The sequence below is a fragment of the Diceros bicornis genome, chromosome 7, assembly GCF_020826845.1.
Source record: "Diceros bicornis minor isolate mBicDic1 chromosome 7, mDicBic1.mat.cur, whole genome shotgun sequence".
Classification (NCBI taxonomy): Eukaryota; Metazoa; Chordata; class Mammalia; order Perissodactyla; family Rhinocerotidae; genus Diceros; species Diceros bicornis.
The window spans coordinates 44,072,776-44,095,024 of NC_080746.1; the positions used below are offsets into that span (position 1 = coordinate 44,072,776).

General features: G+C 35.5%; 1 protein-coding gene across 2 annotated transcripts in view; it reads left to right on the forward strand.

Annotated features, from left to right (window-relative positions):
* The window catches only part of GRM5 (glutamate metabotropic receptor 5), a 543,453-nt gene that overhangs the window by 24,848 nt on the left and 496,356 nt on the right, over window positions 1-22,249 (forward strand). For both annotated transcript variants that reach the window (XM_058545440.1, XM_058545438.1), the window contains one exon: window positions 825-915. The gene's annotated coding sequence lies outside the window, so the exon portion shown is untranslated. The remainder of the gene's footprint in view (window positions 1-824; window positions 916-22,249) is intronic.

A 22,249-nucleotide genomic window follows, 5' to 3' on the forward strand; every position in this document is an offset into this window, starting at 1 on the left:
GCCGGAATCAACTTGACAGCACTAACAACAACAACAAAGACTAAAAGGACAGATCTTTTCTTGCAAAGACCTACTTTTGTCCTGTTCTTAGGCTATAATTTGAGCAGCCTGCACCATTTTAAGGACAGGCCATTTGTTCAAGGAATACAGGATTTAGAGTCAAAATTCATGTGTTCCCATTCTAGCCTCAGTATCTTCATCTGTCCAAAGAAAGAACTAATATTTTACCTGTCCAATACAGTGCTTGTGATTGATAAATTAAAAAACCAATATTAATGTGCTTTGTAAATCATGAAACATGATAGATCCATAGATTACATTGAATTGGATTGGGAAAGCATGGTTAAATAGAAAAACATGGACTCCAACATCAATAGACCTGAGTGATTGACCTTGAACAAGTCTTTTTACCTCCCTTTACCTCATTACCTCTCCAAAATGAGGCAAACAATAATAACTACAATAACAATATCTTTCTATAGGTCTGTTATAAAAGTTAAGAAAGATAATGCTTTTGAATATTTTTTAAAGCATTGTTGGAAAGATAAAGCTCAATAAATCCTTATTCCTTTTCCTTTCCCATATATTTGGTTCTGGGAGTCAAGAACATTATCTTGCTCCTTGCCCAGAACTCTGTTAATTCTTGTTCTGAAAGAGATGCTGGTAAATCTGCTGCAGCTGACAGGTGGCAGTGTCTTGGCCGTGGGGAGCACAGGGGACACTTTGGCCTTGCTTGGATCAAGGGTCATGGAGATGATCATTTTAAGAACATTCTGCTTTCCTCTAATGCATTTTTAACTTCATCTGTTCAATTTCACTGTCAGGTTGCTGCCCGAGGAGATCAGGAGGTGAGCAGCTTCCTGCTTGGTGCTGCTGACAGAGGAAGCATTACGTCCGATTTCTGCCGAGCATAAGGTAGAAATGAAATTTGCCATACTGCTGCCCCTTTAAGAAAGAAGGGCTGTAAAAATTGCCATCTGGGTTTATCATCTTCTGTAATCCTATGATGAATTCTTGCAATAAAAAATATTGTCTATAAGGCACTAGGCACTGTGCTAGTTGCTAGGATTGCAGACAAGAACCCACAGTGGTCTTGTTCCCACCTTCACCATTCTCAATAAGGGGATGCTATGAGACTTCAGTTTTAACTCTTTGTGTGCTCAGCTTAAGGAAGGGACTCAAGATGAATAAATGATTACCACAGAGAGAAAGGAAAAGAACTTTTGAGTCTCTAGATCTCCTGCCATGCTTAGAGGCCATTGTGTTCTTTATGGGGTGGAACTTAACAGGGGTGAGGTGAGGGTGGCAGGAGAGGAAGCTGAAGAAATAGAGGCCACAGTGGGTGTAAACATTCACATCATGGGATTTACTATGGGAATTTACTTTATCCAGCAAGAAATCAAATGTTCATTAGCAGGTAAGAGATTTTATTAGAAAAGTGCTCTAAAATTGTCAGTCTGATATACCATGCTCCCTGTTTCTTCCAGGGCATATGCAATTCCAGACTAGTCCCAACTCTTAGAAATGACTTCTTTCTCAGGCCAATGCTTTTACTCAATGAACTCACCTGTTGACTTTGACTTCATTAATGCTCTGTTTGAACAAAGTCTCTGTGGGGGAAGACCTATGCTGGCAGCAGCTCTTACTCTGCAACCCTCTGCTACCCTCTTCTGGTGGGAGTCCATCACTGCAATTAGCCCTTCAAGTCCAGGTGAATCTATCTTCTCTGTGTGTGGTTGATAATGGCCGAATTAGGGAAAACAACATGGGCAGACCTCATAGCCAGATCCAGCTCTAGGTTCTAAGAAACCGTCTTGTCCTAGAATTTGACATCTGCAGGCTATGGTAAGAGACTTCAGGTGGTGGGCCAGGCAAGCAGTCCATATCAGGCCAGTGACTCATTGAATTATTGGCAAGTTCCCTCAGAGAGGGTAGGCATGACATTAGTAACGAAAAGATTGCTTTTCACTAGACCACATTAGGAAGTACAGGCAAAAGGTAGATCAGCACCTTTTTGTGAGACCTTCTCTCATCATCCTATTTAAAATTACAATCTTCACACTTCTATTTCCATCCTTGTTTCGTTTGTCTCCATAATGTTTAATCATCTAACAGGCTATATTTAATTGTTTGATTTTGTTAGTTGTCTGTAAATGCTATTAGAAAAGAAGTTTCAAGAAAGCAAGGATTTTTCTTTTTCCACTGTCACTGCTGCATCCCTAACACTTAGATTAGGGCCTGACATGTATTAGTTGATCAATAAACACTTTCAGAATAAAGGACTATCAGTAGGAATCAGACTCTGGTCACTGGGCTGTAGATTGGGGCCAGAATCTGCCCAGTACAAACACAATGAAGTGCCCCATTCCTGCTGCTTATAAGTGAGAGCCAGGCACAGGACGGTAGATTTGAACTGAATTACCAAAACTGAACCCAAGATTAGTCACACTTTTGGTAAGTGTACTTGGTAGGTTTGGCTAGAGTTCTCAAGTGTTACGGTTTATAAGAATCACTTGAGAAGCTTGTTTAAATGCAGATTCCTGTATCCCTGCCCCCAGAAATTATAATTCGGTAGGTAGGGATTGGGATTCCAAAATCTGGATTTTTAACAAGCACTCCCAAGATATTCTGGTGGAGGAAGTCCTCCGATGTTACTTTGAGAAAACAAATGACTCCTCCATGGTTCAAGATGCAAATCATTCTTAGAGATTGAGGAAGATCCTGCAGGTGGGGATTTTGCCTGTGGAAAAGAAGGGTTTCAGAGGCTGGGAACAAATGCATCCTAAGGGTTCCAGAGCATCATTGTTCAATATACTTTCTGCAATCTTATTCTCAGAGATTACGTTTTAATACTCAACAAATGATTCTGATACCAGAAGCCCCAAAAGTCGTACTTTGAGAAGTCCTGGCATAAAGGGAAGAGAAGGGAAATAAAAAAAAAAAAAAACCTATTATGTGCATGTGCCAGGCACTGTGCCAAGAAAGCTTTACACAGAGGTAAATATTATTGCTGTTATTTTACAGATGAGAAAAATGAGAACCACACACTGCGGAAGTCCCTGAGGTTACACTGATAGGAAAGAAGGGAGCTGTCACTCAGATGAAATAAGCCCTGAATCCACTGTCCATGTTCCCTTTACTGCCTTAGGTTTTTCTAGGATTCACACTGATCATCCTGTAGCACACAGATAGTTTGACCAAGTGTATTTAGTTGTGTCACCCCTGCCAAAATCAAGTATAGAATCTTACCGTCATCCCAAAACGTTCCCTGGTGCCATTTTGCAATTATTCCCTTCCTTCTTCCACGGCTTCTTGCCAAAAGATAATCTGATTCTATCCTTATAGTTTTGCCTTTTCCAGAATTTATATAAATAGAATCGTGCTTTATGTAGCCTTTTGTGTCTTGATTACTGAAGCTTTGCAGTAAACATTGAAATCAAGTAGTGAGTCTGATTCCTCCAGCTCTGTTCTTTTATTATAAGTGTTTTGTCTTTTCCAGTTCTTTTACTTTTCCAAATAAATTTTTTATTAAGCTTGTAAATTTCTACTCCCCAAAAAAAGCTTGCTCAGGGATTGATGCAGCTTAAATTTAATCTATAGATCAATTTGAGGAGAATTTGAGTCTTCTAATCAATGAAGACAGTTTATCTGTTCATCAACTTAAATCTTCATTAATTTCTCTTAGCAATGTTTTGCAATTATCAGCATACAAATCTTGCACATATTATTAGATTCATCACTAAGTATTTCAGACTTTTGGTGCTATTGTAAACAATATTTTCTTATTTGAATTTCAAAATGTTTATTGCTAGTCCTACAGCACAGAAAATGAGTGCCTTCTTAAATTTTATACCCTAGGTTACTCTTTTGCCTGACCTTAATGCCCCCTGGATAGTATATAGAAATACAATTAAATTTCATATATTGAATTATGTCCTGTGATTTTGTTAAATTTACTTATTAGTTCCAGTAGCTTTTTTTAGGTATACTTTTTGGTATTTTCCATATAGACTATAATGTCATCTGTAAGTAAAGACTCATTTCTTCCTCCCCACCCCCCAAAAAAACATATGTATTGTTTGTCTTTATCTTATCATATTGCTTTACTTAGGATCTACCTCCAGTACAATATTCAAAAGATTTAGAAAGAGAAGACATTTTTTACTTGTTCTTGATTTTTAAGGGAGAAAGCATCCAATCCTTCACTCTTAGGTGAAAGTTTTTTTACAGATGCTCTTTATTAGGCTGAGGAAATTCCTTTTTATTCTAAGTGTGCTGAGAGTTTTTATTATGAATAAATGTTGAATATTTTTCAAATATTTTTATACATCTATTGAGATAATTATAAGGTTTTCCCTTTTTTTTTTGATATTTTGTTCACATACTGAGTCAAATTATTTTCCATTGCTGACATAATGCTGCATTTACGAGATAAAACATACTATCATGATATGTTATAATTTTTTATATATTTCTCGATTCAATTTGCTGTAATACACCAGGAAAATATTAGCCAAATTATAATGTAATTGACTTCAGAATAAGTGACAAAGATGGGCGTGATATGATTATAAAGAGTCAATTCTACAAGAATATGTAATGATCCAAAATGGGTATACACATAACAGAGATTCAACATACAAGAAATAAAAACTAATAGAACCAAGAGGAGTAATAGACATATCCACAATTGTAGTTGTAGACTTCTATACTTCTCTCATAATAATTGATAAAACAAGTTGACAAAAATTTGTAAGAAGACCTGCACTAAACTATCAACCAACTTGGCCTAATTGTTTTCGTTGAACACTATAATCAACAAAACGTAGAACACGTTTTTTCAAGTGTGTACAGAACACATCAAGATAGATCTTATTCTGGACCTAGAAAATGTCACAAAAATTTAATGTAAGAGAAGAAATCATTGCATTAGAAATCAATGAAATAGAAATCAGAAAAATGATAGAAAAAATTCAATGAAATCAAAAGCTGGTTCTTTGAAAAGATCATTAAAATTGATAAATCACTAACCAGACTGCAAAATACAAATTATAAATACTAAAAATGAAAAGATACTACATTTATTAAAGAGACAATAATTTATGTGTGAAGGCAAAGGATCTGAATGGCCAAAAATTGTTTTATAATTTTTTTATTGTGGTAAAAAACACATAAAATTTACTGTCTTGACCATTATTAAGTATACAGTACAGTAGTGTTAATTATATGCACATTGGTAAGCAATGGATCTTTTCATCTTGCAAAACTGAAAATCTAAACCCATTGAACAATAACTCCTTTTTCCTCCTCCCTCCAGCTTCTGGTAACCACCATTTTACTTCCGTTTCTGAGTTTGACTATTTTAGATACCTCATATAAATGGAATCATGCAATATTTGTCTTTTTGTGCCAGATTTATTTCACTCAACCTAATGTCCTCAAGATTCGTCCATGTTGTAGTATATGACAGTATACGACAGGAATTCCTTTTTTTTTTCAAGGCTGAATAATATTCCATTGGATGTATAACCACATTTTCTTTATCCATTCATTCGTTGATGAACATTTAGGTTGCTTCTACCTCTTGGTTATTGTGAATAATGCTGCAATGAACATGGTGCAAATATCTCTTTGAGATTCTATTTTTTATTCTTTTGGATAAATACTCAGAAATGGGATTGCTGGATCATATGGTAGTTCTATTTTTAATTTTCTGAGAAACCTCTATACTGTTTTCCATAACAGCTGTACCATTTTACATTCCCACCAACTTTGCACAAGGGTTCCAATTTCTCCACATCCTCACTAACACTTGTTATTTTCTGTTTTTTTCTTTTTGTTTTTGCTACTGGCCATCCTAATTGGTATGAGGTGATATCTCATGATGGTTTTGATTTGCATTTCTCTGATGATTTGTGATGTTGAGTATCTTTTCATATATTTATCAGCCATTTGTATATCTTCTTTGGAGAAATATCAATTTAAATCCTTCTTACCTTCTCCCAGTAACTTGTAGGGATGCTCTTGTCCAGCTGATCTCTCAAAAATTCTTAGAGGAAATTTTGACCTCATTTCATCTCTGGAGACCACAGGGTAGAAGCGCCCTTACTGTCTTGCTGGCTTCATAAATATTAGTGTTCATGCTGTGTGGGGACTGATTCAGAGCTTTTATACACCTACAGTTCTATGCCGAAAATAAGATGAAATCGTTTGTTTCCTAGGCAACAATTTCATGGAACATGTATAGTTTTCCTTTGAAGGTGTCTTAAATGGTAAAATTTACTATTTACTATTTTAATGTGTTCACTCTTTTTTTGTTGGCAGGGGCAAATTCGCCCTAAGCTAACATCTGTTGCCAATCTTCCTCCTTTTTTCTTCCTTTTTCCCCCTCAAAGCCCGCAGTACATAGTTGTGTATAGTTATAAGTTCTTCTGGTTCTTCTACGTGAGCCATCGCCACAGCATGGCTGCTGACAGACGAGTGGTGTGGTTCCACACTCAGCAACGGAACCTGGGCTGCCAGAGTGCAGCAGGCCCAAGTTTAACCACTAGGCCATCAGGGCTGGCTCTGTGTTCTCTTTTTTAAAGTACCAATCTAAACCACGTGCTTTAGCGTGCATAGATTGTTAAGTTAGGCAACTAAAATCTGACCAGGTTCTAAGTTGTGCACAAGGAGGGCCAAGTATTCTTTTCTGTGTAAACTTTACCTGGAAGATAAAAAGTGGGTGGAGTATTAGGACAGAAGGAAGGAAGGAAGAAAAGAAAGCAGGAAGGCAGGAAGGAAAGAAGGAGGGAGGAAGGAAGGGAAGGAGGAGGGAGAGAGAGGGAGGGAAGGAGGAAGAATTTACTAAGGAATGTCTATGGGATTGTTATGAAGATTAAAGCAAAATACTTATCTTGATGCTTGGCACTTATTACATGCTCAAAAAATGGTAACATTATTATTTTTTATTTCATTAAACTAAAAATAGTTATTTCTGTGTCAAAAACTTAGGCAAGCACTCAAGTGTTAAATATATCAGGAAGCAGTCTGCAGTGTGTCTGAGATGGTACATTTAGGTCTATGACATCAATGCAGGTAAGGCATTGATAGACTGAGACAGACAAATCTCTCATTTGTTGGCCTATATTGATATTAGAATGTACAGATGAGAAATATGGGTGAATTTCACCCAGTTCTTCAACTATTTAGCACCTCCTGTCTGGAGGATTTTACAAGAAGTATCTTATATGCGTTAACTCTTAAATTCTGACATCCCTAGAAGAAAGATATCATTGTTGATATTGTAAAGATATGAAACACATGCTCAGAGATTTTAAATGTTCAGATCAAGCTTGCAAGAGCTATTGAAGTCTAAATTGTAGAATTCAAACTCAGGTCAGATCCTTGATGTCTAACCACACACTAATCTAGAGGTCCTCTGCTTATTCCTTTTTCCCAGGGAAATGGGTGTGGAATTTCCACAATAACAAAAGTAGCTAAATAATATTTGACATAAGATGCTAGACAAATCAGGTGTGGCTTATCTAATAGAGTAAGAAACTGGTACTACCTGATAATCCAGGTTATGAGTAGGACATAAGTCAAAATTATAAATTATTTGGTAGTACTTTTCCACCAGAGACCTTTAGAGCTGGGTTAATAACACAATTTTTTTCGTTGTTGTTGGTGAGGAATATTGGCCTTGAGCTGACATCTGTTCCCAATCTTCCTCTGTTTACTGTGGAAGATTGGCTCTGAGCTAACATCTGCGCCCATCTTCCTCTACTTTGTAAGTGGGACGCTGCCACAGCATGGCTTGATGAGCGGTGTGTTGGTCCACGCCCAGGATTCGAACCTGCGAACCCTGGACCACCAAAGTGGAAGGCGTGAACTTAACCATGATGCCACCGGGTCAGCCCGACAACATAATTTGATAAACACATATCATAGTAATTCATGGCATTATTATTTCAAACCTGAAACCTTCTTGGGTTCATCATCTGTATGAATCTCAGAAACACAACTGCTACAGAATAGGTTCATGGTGAACTCTGGGAGAGAACCACATCCTGTCCCTTTTTTTCTTCGTCTGTTTTAAGTTACTTCAAAAATATACCTCAGAAAAGAATGCACTGAAACAGGACACAAATAACAGCCACTAGGTGAACTGGCACCCAACCTTCAGCTAGTTTTATATACTGCAAAATTATGACTTCATTTAGTTGGCATTAGATTTTCTTACATTGATATACTTGCATATTTTAGAGGAAATAGTTTACAACAAATTTCAGTTAAGTCTTCTTGATGTATTTTTCAAACTATCAAAATATAAATGTTCTTGTCAGTTAAAAACATATTTTCCTTGGGGCCAGCCCGGTGGTGCAAGCGGTTGGGTGCACGTGCTCTGCTGCGGCGGCCTGGGGTTCGCAGGTTCAGATCCCTGGCGCGCACTGACGCACCGCTTATCAGGCCATGCTGTGGCAGGCATCCCATGTAAAGTGGAGGAAGATGGGCATGGATGTTAGCTCAGGCCCAGTCTTCCTCAGCAAAAAGAGGAGGATTGGCAGATGTTAGCTCAGGGCCGTTCTTCCACACACACACACACACACACACAAAAATAATAAAATAACAAAACAAAACAAAACAAAAACGTATTTTCCTTTATCTTTTCCAGAGTTGGGTGTAATCTTCCTATAGGCTGATGACATTGCATTGTTCTCCTTAAAGACTGGCTTGAACAGAGGCATTCAACCAGTTCAACTTTCCAGCTCTTTCCTGTGGATAATAAAAGTAAACTTCTCAGTTTCTTTTGTCAGTTTGGACTCAGACTATTAGAGCCATATTGACAAATAAGATGCTCTGAGAAGCTTCAGTTGATGAGGCTCTGAAACTGAACATGCTTTTGCTGAGAGTGGATTGAACATTTACATGCCCTTTTAACAGTGTTTTAACCATATTACCTTGGATGAGGCATGATGAGGCCAGCCACACAACAAAAGTGAGAATCTGGGTCGAGTTTTACAGTTTTGTTACTCACACTTCCCTAGGAAGAACACAGCCTGCCAGGCAGGGCCACTCAGGGGAAACACCAAGATTGGTCCGGAAGCAGAAGGACAGAGGGGAACTGTGGGCAAGTGCCTTTATTGTGGTTTCCAATAGGTTTCCAATCCTGTATTCAGGATTAGCTGCTTTGAATACTTTCAGCATGCTTTGGGGCATAAGGCCTGTCCTTGGTTATCTGGTACCCTGGTATTGGGAAAATTAGGGCAGATGTATAGTGGCCTGGAGTGTGAGAGCCTGATATGGGATCCGGTTGGGGTGTGGACTTAATTGGCAACTCAAGGGAAACTATCCCTTGGTAGTACTTTACCACCAGCTGGGGCCTCAAAATTTGGTCAAGACCACATATTTAAAACTGTATTACGAACAGACATAGAGAAGTTAAGGTGTGTATCTTGCTGTTGTTGTTGTTTGTTTTGTTATTGACTCTCAGATACTTCAGTTTTCTTGTGGATTAGATGATAAAGTTTCTCTGCCACATGTTTAGCAACTTGTTTCATTTTCCTCCTGGGTATAAGATTATGGGAAGACTAGGTTTTCCAACCTCCCTTATAACTAAGTTGGGCCATGTGACTTAATGCTAACCAACAGAATATGGGTAGAATTGATACCACATGCGGGTCTGGTCATAAAACCCTGACCTTCCCCTTTCCCACTCCATAGACATTTGGAAACTATATCTTGAAAATAACAGAGTCACATGATAGAAGTTACCCAGGTCCTAAATTAATATATAGCAGAAAAGACCCATTTCCTGCACCTTAACCCCTAACTGCCCTGCTGTGTCTGCTGACTAACATGAGCAACCAGTAAGTCTGAGGTTTAAGGATTTATCTCTTACAGGAGCTGTGGTTAATTATGCTAACAATAATTAACTTGCCTGTGGATTCTTGGTTTTTTTCTGAGCAATGATATTATTAGATGGAAAATTTTACAGTTCATATCTGATAGGGTAGAAATTATGATGCTAGTAATATATGACATTAACACTGTCACATTCCTACATAGTACAATGGAAACAATTTTTCTCCATAAGTTTAGGGAGGCTGTTTTTTCTCTTTTGTCACTATTCTCAATTACAATTTATTCGTTTCACAGAGATCAGCTCTGAGATAAGAAATCTTGAGATACAGGAAAGCTTTTCATTGGTCCTAGCTTAGGAGCTTCTAGAGGGGAGGAACTTTTTGTTCTTGTCTTTCATTTTCTTTTTGCAACTCAATCTCTTTCTAACCCACAAACACACTGGTCAGCATGGAGTCACATACATAGTAGTTTTATATTATATATTTATTTGTTTAAATTTATGGACACTTTGATGTTGTTGCTTAAGCCATTTAAAGGTCTGTTTTATGTTTTAACCAGGCTGATTAGAGGATACTTGTGGAAAACACTCCAAAGCATCACCTGCTAGATTTCAAAGCATGGAGCTAGGAAACCCCCGTTGCATATTCTTTGCCATCTGTGGCGCCTAACGTTGTTCCCCATGGTTACCTTATGGATTATAAAAAATCCTGCTTCCAGGAAATATGCAGAAATGTTACAATTGATTGATCCTGGTAAAGCTAGACAAAGGACTGAAAACATTGATAAGCTCATCTGAAGTCCAGTTTTCCCATTACTCAAAGGTTCTGAGAGGTAAAGGGATCCTTGAGACATCATATACTATACTCATTACACAGATTCTAAGATGTTTTACATATATATGTGTTTTTGTTATATGTGTTATATTGTGATATATATATATATATCAAAATCAGTTTTCTTTGTTTTTATGTAAATTCTCTAGCAATCCTTCTCCATTCTTGTAAAAAATAACAAATATTGTTGAAGGAACAAAGTCGACTCATCCCATTCCTCATTTTTCCTACTATGGAGACTGAGGCAGTCAAACCAATATCCTTTCCATCTCCCTCAAGGAATTAGTTATTTCCTCCTTTGTGCACATTCCATTATCACTCTGTCCTTTCTAAGTCACATTTCTCTTCTCCTTCAGAAGGTAAGAATTTTCTGAAAAATAACATGTCACTTTGATCTATTAATTAGATTTGTAATTTGTAACTCTATAATATTTGAGTGCTTCTGCATGTTTCACAGTCCTGAGACTGGAGGCTTTCTCAGAGTAAACATGCAATGAGTGTTTATTGAATGCCTTCAAATCTACTTCATGAAAATGTTCTCTGCATACCTGATCATGAATACTTTAGGGTGAAAACTCTGTCTGTGTAGATTATCTCTTATGACTTGCCTCAATCCAAGACTCTATAGATTGCGGAAACTTCATTTATTTAACTCTGTACTAGAATGTGGGAGATATAATAATAATAATATATTAATAATACATAAAATTAACAATGCAATATATAATAATATATAACATACATCATAATACATTAGCTAAAGTCATACTGTTTGTCCTCATGAAGTTTACTCTAGCAGGAGAAACATACATAAATAAATACCAATACAAATGCTTATTTAGTTTCTATCATAAAAAGAGTTTTAAAAGTAATGAATAGAGTGTACAAGAGTGTATAACAGGGAGACCTCATCTGGCCTCAAGAGCTATGAATGGTTTCTCTGATAAAGTAACAGTTTAAGCTGAGACCCAAAGGATGAGTAGGAGCAAGTCAGTAAATATTTTTGCCTGACTTCAGTATTATTCACCAAATTCCTCACCGTGATTTTAATTATTTACTGACATTCACATTATTATTTGTCAGGTAAACCTATCTGGGGCATCAGATAGTTTTTATTTTTTTAATTAAAAAAAATTTAAATTGAAATATAGTTGACATATAACATTGTATTAGTTTCAGGTGTACAAATCATGATTCGACATTTATAGGTATTACAAAGTGATCACCTTGATTAAGACTAGTAACCATCTGTCATCATACAAAGTTATTACAACATTGTTGACTATATTCTCTACACTGTACATTACATCGCCATGACTTATTTATTTTATGACTGGAAGTTTGTACCTCTTATCCCCTTCACCTATTTTGCTCATCCCCCTAGGCCTCACCTCTGACAACCATCAACTTGTTCTCTGTATCTATGAGTCTGTTTCTATTTTGTTTTATTTGTTCATTTGTTTTTAACTTTAAAAAGTAACTCAGAGGTGAAAACTAGAATCTGTGTAGGAATGCAATGTAGGAATCCTAAATTCCTGATTATTTCCAAAGAACTTTCAACCAAAGACTACAGGTAATTATATATTTACCCCGTTTTCTAGTTAATAGAAAGGAACTTTGAAAATGTAGCAATGTTCACATTAGCATTGCATTTATGGCTGTGCTAAACTTGTCTTCAAGTTGTAAAGTAGATAAATTCACATTTTTTTTTAAAACAAATAATTAAGAAAAAGTTTGTTTTTATTGTGCGTTATCCAAATATGAATATATGCATTGCAATCAGTTACTTTATATGTACAAAAATAAACCACTGTTTATAACAGGCATCCTCCATGTCCTATGGGGACTGCTTTGAGATTCAAACAAGAAAATAAATGTGAAAGAGCCAAGGAAAGGGTAAAGCACCAAGCAAAGGACATATGTTATATTTGTGACACTCTTTTCCAATTTCCTGGTTTTATTTATTTATTTTTTTGTGTGTGTGAGGAAGATCAGCCCTGAGCTAACATCTATGCTAATCCTCCTCTTTTTGCTGAGGAAGACCGGCTCTGAGCTAACATCTATTGCCAATCCTCCTCCCTTTTTTTTTTTTCCCCAAAGCCCCAGTAGATAGTTGTATGTCATAGTCGCACATCCTTCTAGTTGCTGTATGTGGGACGCGGCCTCAGCATGGCCAGAGAAGCAGTGTGTCTCTGTGCGCCCGGGATCCGAACCCGGGCCACCAGTAGCGGATTGCGCGTACTTAACCGCTAAGCCACGGGGCCGGCCCCCAATTTCCTGGTTTTAAATAACATTTAAATATGTACAAACATGAGAATTTAGGAATGATTCAAGAGATTATTTTTAATGAAGGATCAAAGTAAACAAGAAGAAATGAAAGAAAAGAAAGAAGACAGAAGAAAAACCTCCAAATAAAATAAATTTTTTTAAAAATCAGCAATGGATAATTTCGAGGATTCCATTAAAGTTATGAATGGCAGGATTAAGGTGATTGTATAGCACAAAAATGAGAATGTACTTAATGCCAATGGACTATACACCTGAAAATGGTTAAAGTGATAAATTTTATGTGAAATATATTTATCACAGTATAAAAAAGTGATTGTATAGTTGATAATACAGTAGTTTAAAATATTTGGTTAAATACAATATAGATTTGATGCAAAGATTCTAAATAAAAGATTAATAAATAAAATCCAGCAGAATAGTAAAATTATAATAAACCATTACTAAATGAAGCTTATCTCAGGGATTAAAGAATATTTTATTATTGGGTAACCTGTCACCTAATTTTACGAAGAGTGCCAAGTCATAAATAATCTCCAAAAATGTTATAAAAATTGTTAGAATTCAACATCTATTTTTGATAAATTAGCAATAGATAGAGATGCATCACGCTTACTGGAAAACAGTAGTTTCATTAAAACCAGAAACAAAACAAGGCTACTGTTTATTACCACTATTATGTTGCATCATTGGTGAGTTATTGGACAAAGGAAGGAAAAGAAAGTTACACAAATTAGAAAGGATACAAAATTATCATTCTCTGGAGATCATATAATTGTTTATTGTAAAAGCAAATCAACTTTTTCAGAACTTTTAAAAGTCTAATAAAATTCTTACAAAGGATAAGAAAATTTATGAAGCCAAAAATTAATTTACAAAAATCAATTATTTTAGAACAGTCAAAGGACACTAATAAAATTTCATGAAGTTAAGACTTCAATTTCAAATAAAAATTAAAGGAAAGTAAATTTAAGAACAAACAGAGAAGAACTCAATAAAAAAAACTTTAGAGGACAACTGAGGGACACAAAAAGAAGGTTTTTGAGAAAAGTAAAAGATGCTTTGAGAAAAGAAGTCTCAAAACAGAAAGACGCAATTCTGCCTAGGTTGCTTAAAATTTACCACAATACCAATAAAAATGCCTTGAGATTTATTCGATGGCAGGGTGGAGGTTAGAGAAACAGATTATTATTATGATTATTATTATTATTTGTAAAATAACCAGCAAAATTCTGAGAAAAGATGCTGAGGAGGGACTAACTTTATCGGATATTATATCAGAAAACTACAATAGATAATACTGTATGATAGAGGTTAATGAACAAATAGATAGATATGCTGTTCATTTACTATTATATTATTATAATATATTATTATATATTATATATATGGACTCGAATATAAAGTCTAGACCAGGGTTTCTCAGTCTTGGCACTAGTGACCTCTTAGGATAGATAATTGTTGCCGGGTGCGTTGCAGGTTGTTTAGCCACGTCCATGGCCTCTAACCAATACATGCCAGTACCACTTCCAAGCTGTGACAATCAAAACATCTCCAGCCACTGCCAAATGTTCCACAGGGGGCAAAGTCGCCCTTAGTTGAGAACTACTAATATAAAAATAAATCCAAATATAATTGGCTACTAAGTATATGATAAAAGTAGCCTTTCAAATTAGCGGAGAAAAGATAAATTATTTAATTTTATGGTTGGTACAACTTGGTAGCCTTCTGGAATAAATAAAATTGGGTGTACACCTCACTATTTAGAATAAAATCAAATCTGGTAATTCAAAAACTTAAAATAAAAACAAAGACAATAGAAACCATAAAAGTACTAGAAGAAAATAAAGAAGTTTGATTTTTAACAATAATCTTTCTAAATAGGCTACAAACCCAGAAACAGTATTAGAAAAGTTCAATAAATTTGATTTCTCAAAAAATTTAAAAAATCTCATTTAATCAACACAAAAAAACAAAGTCAACAAATAAATGAAATACTAGAAAAATAATTGCAACTCACATCACCAAGATTTACTTTTCTTGTTATGAAAAGAAGTTTTACAAATCAGTAAGGAACACATAATAAACTCAAAAGAAAAAGTAGCAAAGGATAGCGATTGTTGAAATAAAAAGAAATACAACTGGATCTTAAGCATATAACATGATATTTTGACTAATTCATAACAAGAGAAATGCAAATGAAAATCATACTGAGATTTTTTTTCCTTTCATATTTGCCAAGATCACATATATGACGATATACTGTGTTGGTGTGTGGGTAGGGAAGCAAGCTTATCTCGAAGAATGAATATGCATTCATTAGGAAAAGAGGGAGATTATTAAGAGCATTTCAGAAAGATATATATCCCTGCTGAAGTATTATCTAGAAAAACCTCTACAGAGGGAATTCTGAGGCTATGTGTCAAAATTACAACTGAAGAGGGGTCAGCCCAGTGGCATAGCAATTAAACTCGTGTGCTCCTCTTTGGCAGCCCGGGGTTCACAGGTTCAGATCCCGGGCGCAGACTAACGCACCACTCATCAAGCCATGCTGTGGCAGTGTCCCATATAAAATAGAGAAAGATGGGCACGGATGTTAGCCCAGGGCCAATCTTCCTCACACACATACAAAAAATACAACTGAAGATATTCTTTGGGTATCTCCTAAATACATATTCTCCACAGTTGTGTGAAATGCCACATTCGATAATAATATTTGTTATGATATTATTAATACCAAAATTCTGGAAAGAACTTAATTTTCATTTATGGACACCGGTAAAAATTACAGTACATCTATACAAATAACACTATGCAACAATGAAAAAAATGAAACAGCCCTAGTTGTACCGATAAAGAAAAAATAAGGTGCAGAACAATGCATTTAATATGCTATACCCCGTTTGTGTAAAAATGAAGAACACATACGCATTTCAGATACATCTGAAAGGACATGAAAACTAAGAGGGATACTTACTTTCACTAATTACTCTATTATACCTTTTAAATGGTACACCATATGCATTTCAAAATATTCAAAATGAATACATACAGGCATAGTGGCTGAAAGCATTCAGAGTCAGCACAGAGTATATCCTGTGTGGCTGCCCTGCTGACTCTGATTGGAGTTACCTGTCTCAGAATCACCCCTAAGCAATGGAAAGGTCTTCTTATTAGCCTTGCTTCACCTGTAGAAAGGGACTGATGAGACAGAATTAGTTTTGCCAGCTTAGACGCAGTCTTGGGCTACTCAAATGGAAAACTAATCATGAGCATAGCAAGGGCGTAGAACACATCCACGCTTCTTTAAAATGATTTTATAGTTCATATCTGCCATTTGAAAATACATATTGGGCAGACATCATGGAGATAAAGAACTCTGTACGACTTTTTGCACTGTTTATACAGAGAGTTAGTGATTTTATTTTGAGTTTTATGGGTGTGCACCTTAATCATTCTATTCTTTGTGGGGCCTCTTCAGGGTCTTAATTCATCCTGGAATAAACCTGTGTCAGTGTCCAATGGATCTCATCCCCTGGATGACATTCTTTCCTTCTATCTTTACGTCAAATTAGCCATATAGTATCCATACTGAAGTCTCTTGCTAGGGTTAAATCTTGACATGAACACCAGCACAGCTGTCTCACAATGAAAATCGCATGACCCTGGCCTGACCATTGCCACCAGAAGCTTACAGGATGTTTCCTTCTCTTGGGATCCCCAGCAGATCACCTGGGACTGGAATGTCTCCATCTGTCTGACTTCAAGGATCATCAGCAACTTCAGTGCCCTTGTGTACATATCAGATTGCTTCCTCCAGATGGTGATGCCCATCCAAACCCAATACAACTTTGCTGCCCTTCTTTGGTGACTGTGGGCAGAGATTCTAGTTGTATTTACTCCTTGAGGCAAGCTCTACAACTTGGTCATTTTCCATAGTCTCTGTGAGTTTGTTTCTTGGCTGAGAGAATACCAGTTAGCATAAGAAAGGAAGTAGGCCAAGAAATAGATAAAGCAGAGAGAATAAGCAGAATAACTAGGGTTATTCTGTGAGTGAGGGGATATTCATTCATTTATTCTAAAAATATTTTTTGATTGCCAGCTCAGTGCCAGGCACTGTGCCGTGTTAGAAATCCTGAGATAAGTAAGGCCTGTTTGCTGTTCTCAAGCACTCAGATATTATTAGAGTAACTTTCATCAAAACTATTTCCAAATTTTCATAGAAATTGCCAGAGGCTTCACAACCAATGCTTTCATGCATTTTTAAAAAACCATCAATGGCTATGTTGTATTAGTCTGGGTGTTGCTTTTTGATGATGCCACTTTGATATCTACTGTAAGTAATTACTGCAGGATGGAGGCTCTTTGATATCATGAACTGTAGGCCCGTGAGACAACTTAAAGAGGAGACGGGGTTGTTTCAAAATACCTGAGAGGATTTTGGCATGACCCTCAGCTGTGATCCTGCTCTTGCTTTCCAGTTATATGTGCTTGACTTTTAGTATATGTGACTATAACTTCCTAACATTTGATCACAAGATCTTAAATTTATGTCTCCTGGGTGCTTTCCAAGTGCTTGTAATCTGCCCTCACATAGCCTATCCTGGCTCTCATCAGACCATATTGTCACTGTTTTCTCCCCAATGTTCCCTACTATGTTTTTTTTTAACCATTAGTCTTAATAGGTATTAATTTAAGTTTCTTTTTGTTTCTCATGAATTCATCGTTTATCAAAATAAATGAAAGGCAACTTTAAGGACGTCAACTCATGTATTCATTCCGTAAAGATTTGTTAGGCTGCTAAAATGTGACAGACGAGTCCTAACAAAGATGGTGGCATGATAGTGAGAAGGAAATGAACATTCATAGAAATAAAATTGGCCATATGTTCATAGAAATAACATTAGATGATCCAAACAATAAATAACTAATAACTATATAGTGTAGGATTCTGTGATTATAGAAATCTGTGGAACTTGGGGAACAAAATAGGAGGTCTGATAAATACTTCAGAGCAAGGAAGTGGTCAAGTGATGAGAGTGAGGTGGAGATACAAGGTTATATAAGGAAGTTTTACTTTTTCCTATTATTCATATATTTATTCAATGTACTGTTTACCTGTTTCCAACTGGAAGTTGATTACAATAAAATACATAAAATGATCATATAAAAAGGAATTGGATTAAAACTTTGAACTAACAGTTATGGACCTCACAAAATTGAGAGCTTAAATTTAGATAGAACATGTTTATAGTAGAAAATACTAAGGTTTCTAGGGAACTTTCTTAATGTATTTTGCATATTATTTGATGCAGAAGAGCCATATCTAGAATGTTTTGAATTAAAAAATCAGTTCTAAGTTATTAACTTAATCCCCTTGAGGCACAGCTTATGCCCCCAATATAGTTCTGTTTCCTCACTAGCTCTTTATTGGTCCCATCTTTCCACAGAAGAAGAAAATTTAAGTTTATATGCATTTCATCAGAGAAATGAACACAAGGCTATTTTACTCATCTACCTATCTGTCTCTGTCTGTCTATCTGTCTATCTATTTATCTAATCTATCTAAAAATTTAACTCGTAGTGCTCAATACCTCTTGTTTACTTCTATTTCTCATACTTTTTTATGAAGATGATAATTTATTATCTAAGTTAAAGGCATTTAAGTTAAAGACAATTTTCCTTGGGATGCCAGGAATGAAGGAAAGATTCTAATTCTAAGATTCTGAAAATAAATGATGAGAGAAGATACATTTTTCTTATTATTTAAAAGACTCATGAAAATGGTCACCGTGGAAACCAGACATGAGTCCATGGAACATCAAGAGATTAGAAGGGAGGTCTTGAGCTGAGACTCTAAGTCTTAAATTTGGAGTGCTGAGATAGATTTCAACCCTCATTTGAGGATAACTTCATAAATTTTGTGATTTATTTGAGATTACACAGTCTTGGGATTTGACAATTTTTGCAAAATCCTACTCTGCACTATTTTCTTTTCTTTCTCTTTTTTTTCGCCTCTTTCTCTCCCTCTCTTCCTCTCTTTCTTTTTCTTCTCTCCCTAACTCTCTTTCTTTCTTTTTTTACTTCCTTCATTCATTCTTTGTTCTGTTCTTTCTCTGCCTCCTTCTTTTTCTTCTTCATTTTCTTCATTTTTTGAGTGAAGATCTGTGGCGGGACGTGAGTAGAAAGAAGATGGAATAAAACTCCGTTGGCTTTTCTACATGTAGAATATTACTAAGAACTAGGGAAAATAATACAACATATTAAAATCTAAAATGAGAGCAATAATTGGAAACTAGATGATTTAAATACCTTCACTGACACTATTCTAGCTAGTTCAGAATGAACTCACACTTTTAAAAAATTTTTGACCCTCTGTTGAGGATCTCCTTATATAATTACATATGAATAAAATAGAATTATATATAGTGAAAAAATAATCACCAGTCAGTGTACTTACAAATACAGGAAATTGTTTAAAAACCAATGTCAAGTAAAACAATCAGAATACAATTTATATTCAGGTACAATATAAATGCAACTAGACTTTCAGAACCTTGAGCTTATTTCACTTTGTATCATCTGTACTTAGTGCAAGGTCTGACATGTAACAGCTGCTCAATCTATATTTGCTTAAGAAGTCTATAGATAATCAAAATACACGCACACACTCATGCACACGCACACATATATAATTTTAAGGAGTTAAAAATACAATGCAAAAAAATTAAAAGCTGCTTTATTTTGAAGTTCCTGAACAATAAAAATAAATACTTTTCTTCGTTTCTTTGTTTTTACATAGAACATTGAATCAATGATCTTGCAATATTTTGAACACTGTTATTCCTGAATATATTTTCATAAAAGGAATTGCTAAAATGACTTTCTTTTGCTTTATTTTCCTAGAAATGCAGTAATACCTATTTAATTGAGATTTTATAATAAAAATATTTTATTCTGGAATATATGAATCAAGTATGCCAATATTCAAAATTTACACAATTTATGTGTCAAAGAGTAGGGGTGTTTACATGGATAAGTGGCGGCATGAGATACTGGAAATAGCACAAGTTTGGGGTTTCAGGATGTTGTTTTACTTTTTGGAGTAGCTATTGTTTTTTTTTTTTTTGAGATTTTTCTTTTTTTACTTTCATTATTAAATTTTTTTTAATTGATGTTTTAATAGTTTATAACATTGTGAAATTTTGGGTTGTACATTTTTGTTTTTCCATCACCATATATATGTCTCCCTTCACCCCTTGTGCCCACCCCTTACCCCCATTGCCCCTGGTAACCACAATACAGTTTTCTCTGTCCATGTGTTGGTTTATATTCCACATATGAGTGAGATCGTACAGTGTTTGTCTTTCTCTTTCTGGCTTATTTCACTTAACATAATACCCTCCAGGCCCATCCATGTTGTTGCAAATGGGACGAGTTTGTCTTTTTTATGGCTGAGTAGTATTCCATTGTATATATATATATATATACATACCACATCTTCTTGATCCAATCATCAGTCGAGGGACACTTAGGTTGCTTCCACTTCTTGGCTATAGTGAATAATGCTGCAATGCAAACTGGTGCGGCCTCTATGGAAAACGGTATGGAGATTCCTCAAAGAATTAAAAATAGAAATACCCTATGATCCAGCTATCCCATTACTGGGAATCTATCCAACGAACTGAAATCAACAATCCAAAGAGGCTTATGCACCCCTATGTTCATTGGAGTGGCTATTTTAAACTTATGTGATAAGGGCAAGTGGTTTCACCTCTCTAGGTTTTACCATCCACTTTCCACCATTGACATGAAGAATATTTGAAGATGACAGGTGTGTTTCTGATATAAAGTATACCCATAAAGTGTTTATAAATGTGAAATGCAAGAGATCATTTTAAACAATTCCCATACTCAGAAAGGGCTAACAGGACATTAATCTCATAGAAGTTATTTTATTTTCCTGTGGTTAAATTATGCTTTGCTTAATAACATGGTACCTACACTCTTATTTATGATATTATTTATGTGAAATTAAAATAAACACAAATGTTTAAATAGACTGGGCAGTGGTTCTGAATATTGGCTGCACATTAGAATTATCTGTGAAGCTCTTTAAAAAACTAATTCCCTGGCTCCCCACCTGATAACAATTAATTCAATAATTTTAAAAGCACTCCTAGATGATTCTAATATGTAGCCTGAGCTCAGAACCCCTGAACTAGAAAGTCAATGAATCCAAACTCATTTGAGTTTGCTTTAGAATCTAGCTTATGAGAATCTGGATTGATTGATAGAAAGTATTCATTAATTTATTCATTAAACATATGTTTGTTAACCACTGCATACTAGGCACAATACTAGGTATATGGAGTGTTAGTGCATAAAATATGATGCCTACTCCGAAAAAGTTTGCATTATATCACAGGAGGTGAGAACCTGAATTAGTAATTATGATTTAATATTATACATCTTCTGCTAGGGCTTTTTAGCAAAGTTCTACAGTGGCACAAAGAAATGGTGGGTAGTCCTTCAAGGGAGTTGGACAGTGTTTCTTTGGAGCTGATCTTGAAGGCTGAATATGCACTCATTAGGAAAAGAGGAGGATAAAAATAAGAGCCTTCAAAACGATTTTTTTATAAAATCATGATAAAAATACATACTGCGTTAGGGAAAGGCAAACTAGTTATGAAGAGATTAGAAAGGAAGGTGGGGCAAACAAAGAGGAGACTCAGGTGCCATGCTTCGGAGTGGGAACTCTATCCTATGGGTATTGCAGATGTGAGAGTACACAGCAGCAAAAAAAAAAAAAAAGCAATTAGTAAGATCTTCTTTCTGAGTGTCCTGAAGATATCTATTCCAATATAAGATTTAGAAAACCCAATGTTTCATAGTTCCTTGGATTATCAAGTTCAACAGAATTACAAGAAGCTTTTTGAATTGATGACTGGATCTAAGATGCTTACTAAATTATTACATGCTAATAATAGCTAACGTCGCATGATAACTATGTGCAAGGCACTGTTCTAAAGACTTAACAGTAGTTAACTCCTTTAATACTAACAACGACCTTATAAAGTAGTTACCATTACTCTCTTTACTACTTTATAGATAAGGAAACTAAGGCACAGAAAGGTTAAATAATTAGTCCATACACAACTAGTAAGCAACACAACTTAGAGTCAGATCCATGTAGATTGGCTCAGAGATCACGCTCTTACTCATGTGGTATACAGCTTCTCACCTATAACAATTATAACTAACAATGTGCTGAAAGCTTATCA